Below are 4274 nucleotides of genomic sequence, written 5' to 3'. Positions count from 1 at the left end.
TAGGCTAGATTCAGAGGTACCTCCCACGTGTTCAGGTCGTCTTCTTTCATGTTGGCGTATCAGGGGTCGATGATGGTCTCAGCGAGGTCAACCACGGAGTCCTTCTCCTGCCCGTTGCTGATGATCTTGTATTGCTTCTGGATGTCGACAAGCTTGTTGCACCAGATGGCCGAATCGTCGCGTTCTTCCTTCTCTCCACCGTAGCGAAGGTGCAGTCGGTGCTGCCGATGAAACGGGCGAATGCTCCAGAACCTGGTGCAGCCATAGGACTGAGGCGAGGCAGAGCTTCACCGAGTCTGTATCGTTGGTGTACATCACATTCAACTTGGTGCAGCCATAGGACTGAACGGCGAACTCAAAAGGGAACTCCTTGCCGAAGTCCATATCCAGCAGGCTCACCCCTCGGATCGCCATTGGAGTCTCTTCGAGTGAACGAGTGTGTAGGCGGCGGCAACAGTTCGTTTTTCAGCTCTTGGGGAACTGGATTCAACAGTAAGCTGAGTGTGTACAGGCGACAACAGTTACTACCCCTCCCTCGTCCGCTGCACGCCCGACAGAAGATGCACCCTCGGCCACACGTCGGTTCACGAGCGGGTCTGTATTGGTACTGTAATAACAGGAGTTAGTGGTCACTTTACTTAAATTTAATTAGCTTTAATAGAAATTTATACTTAAAACAAGCAATGCATTCGCTCGTTCTATCAGTGCCACAGGATCAACATGCACAACAATTAGAATTATTATTCTCAGGACGCTCACGATCAGCACATTTGTCACACTTTCACAAAGATAATACTACCAAGTTTGAACTGTTTGTTATGGTTGTTGTCCTCTACATCATCATGCCGTGTTTCCCAGCTTGCAAGATTCAGAACCAACAAATAAGATCCAAATAATAAGTACAACAAAGATGCCTACACATCTCATTGATTCCCAGCTTGCAAGATTCAGAACCAACAAATAAGATCCAAATAATAAGTACAACAAAGATGCCTACACATCTCATTGATTCCCAGCTTGCAAGATTCAGAACCAACAAATAAGATTCAAATAATAAGTACAACAAAGATGCCTACACATCTCACTGATTCCCAGCTTGCAAGATTCAGAACCAACCCATTAGAGCCTTTTGATAAAGTGAATATCGGGATTAAATCCATCTTGGCTAGCCATGTCATACAATCGAAGAACTTGGCGAATGCTCTTGACCGTCACAACATCTGTAGTTCAGTATTCCTGTTTGCACAGCGCAGATAATAAAGAGCATGATTACTATAATAGTGGCACTAGTGGAAGTCAACCTGCAGCTCCACCCAATGATTCAATTCATGCCACTTTTTCTGCAGTTCGCCTGAAATGAAGCAAAGGTTGCATCATTCAGCTACGGCTCATCTTGCAAAGGCTAATAAAATGTTGCACGAGATTACCAGCAGAATTTGACGGAGATTTTGGAAACTCCAATCAACATTTTGTGCAGTTCCACCAAAATTGAGAGATGTTGCCCATGTAACATTTTAGTTGAACTGCACAAGACACTCATTCCAAAAAAGTGTTTTGTGCAGTTCACCAAAAGGTCACAATAGCAAGAAGGTGAAATGGATATCCCTATCTGCACAAAAAGATAGAAAGTAAACAGTTGTTGGTCAATAAGAATATACGAAACATATACAAAATGAAAAGAAGCATCTTAATTATGTTCATGGCAATCACGCAAGGATAGTAGAAATTTTAAAACGTCAGCAATGCTTCATGTTACCAGAAGCATTACGATCAACAATGAGATTCCTCAAATATGGGATTACTTTAATGGTGGCATTGCTTGTTTACCAGACACAGTAAATGAACAGCAGCTAAAGAGTTGGTTTAAGGGCATGGGACCGTGGGGACACCAGGACACTCAACAGCGTAAAGGAGAAACTTACTTATCATACTGGGGAAAACAGCAAGAGTGCCATTTGTAACACAGTTTAATTGCATCTTATCACTGGAGGCATTAGATTAACAATAACACTGGTTAGACATGTCCCTAAGGTAATAGTGTGATCGCTTCATTTTACATGCGCCCTTACATTAACAACAGCAAAAGGTTGGTATAAGGACATGCGACAGTGGACGCATTAGCACAATGCACCTACAAGGAGGCATAAAGTGGTGATGCCGAGTTTGTTCATGCTATGTGAGGGCAGCAAACCTAATCCTGGAGACCTTGTACTATGTGAGGGCAGCAAATCTAATCCTGGAGACCTTTTACTATGTGAGGGCAGCAAATCTAATCCTGGAGACCTTTTACTACGTGAGGGCAGCAAATCTAATCCTGGAGACCTTTTACTATGTGAGGGCAGCAAATCTAATCCTGAGACCTTTTACTATGTGAGGGCAGCAAATCTAATCCTGAGACCTTTTACTATGTGAGGGCAGCAAATCTAATCCTGGAGACCTTTTACTATGTGATGGCATCAAATCTAATCCTGGACATACTCTGTTGACTTGTCCACCAGCCGCCACTTTCTATCCTTTTTTCAACCAATAATAGATCTGTTCCTTATCCAGTTTGTACTGCGTTTTCCCATTATTTCCCTTTTCAACCAAGAGACCAGTTGGGTATCCGGTCTCTACTACTTTCACCATATTATTTCCTCTTTGAATCAAGTCCTAGATTCATGTTACAACTTTCCCCCCTTTCTTCGTTGTTTGAACAAAGCCCTAGATTCGAATGCATGAAGTAGCTTTACCTCTAATAATACTAAAAATTTAGGTGGCTTTGGAAGAGCTGATGGGAGTAGAAAAAGATGCACATGCAGACACGTGGGGATCTGGGGTAGTAGAGCAAGGCCGCTTTCGAAGAACTTATACCTGAGGGTCGCCGGGATGTCGGCGGCGGCAGGTCGGATCTGCGGACAATACGGAAGGGAGGAAGAAGGGTCAGAGGACCTCCCGAGCCGGCGCTGTGTCGGAGAGAACGGAACGGGCAGAGGATCGGGCCCCTCCGGCAGCTGTGGGTTTCCTCCCTCGGCGACGATGACTGCGTGAACGATGCACCTTTTAGTCCTCTACACACACCGGCCGAAGGGATCCGGCCGGATCTGTGACCAGCGGTGAGCAGAGAGAAAATGTCGCTACCGCTGTCTTGTTTATATCTGGAGAGGATGAGAGAATGAAGAGAGCAACCCTAGTAAAGCAAGCGCTCAGGCCCCTGCATCCATATATAGTGGAGTGATTATCTTTTCTCTCTCCACAACAAGCGATTCAATTTGTGTACGTGGATTAAAGAAAAGAAACTCTCTATTTAAGGTGACTACTGTACGACTCCTACTTACTACTAGTAGTACTACAGTATTGTTCACTTGTGCTCCCCGCCCCTCCATTCATTGAACAACCCCACGGGTGAATAAACATACAGTAAGTACTGTATTTATATAGAACGAACAAGCTCGAACTATTTTCGCGTAGTTAAAAGTTGAAGGCGGGGCTTTTCCCGGGCAGTACGCGCGGCAGTTTTCGGGTAGGCGGTTTGACAGAGAGGCGAGGAGGGTGAGCGAGTGGGGCTGTGCGATTTGATGGCACGTTACTACTGGAAAGACTTGTGATATGACCACTCACTATAGTCATGAATTACTGGCGCTCCGACCGGGGTGATGCCCCCCTTCCGTTCCGCGCTCTAATCTGGTGCATGACACGTCGACCCGGATGCTGGCTCTCCCACATGTCGGAGTAGTAAGAAGGAGCAAAGAATGATGCGGTATATACTAGTACTATACTAGAGTACTACTCAGGTCGGAGGAGTGCGAACCACAGCAGCCCAGTGAACCAGCAGTGCGAACCACGGTAGCCCAGTGAACCAGCAGTAGAAAACAATGTGGTGATATGGCCATAAAAACAATGTGCTACGGTCCACATGGTAGCATGTACAGTAACACTCCTCTTTGTTTGGATCCCTGAGTTAGAGCTAGTTTTGGTTGAAATAGCCTCAAATTATCGAAACAAGAGGGGTTAGTTTGAGCTAGTTTGCTCTAACCCAGCTAAAAAAACTAGCCCGGTGGAGAGGTTCTAATTGGGTTAGTTATCCTCGGGCCCACTAAAAGAGAACTAAAAAAATTTCCCCTGCCCACACCAGATCGCTCCCCTCTCTCGCACGACTCCTCTCTGTTCCCCATAGGGCCGCTTGCCCTCTCTCTCCTCCGACCGCCCTCCCCTTCCGGCCTCCGCCGCCCTACTCCAGCCGCCCTCTCCCTCCGGCCTTCGAAGGTCGCCCCGCTCCCCCTTCACCAGTAATT

Source organism: Aegilops tauschii, chromosome 1, assembly GCF_002575655.3.
Source record: "Aegilops tauschii subsp. strangulata cultivar AL8/78 chromosome 1, Aet v6.0, whole genome shotgun sequence".
NCBI lineage: Eukaryota > Viridiplantae > Streptophyta > Magnoliopsida > Poales > Poaceae > Aegilops > Aegilops tauschii.
Note: the sequence above shows the minus strand (reverse complement) of the source record.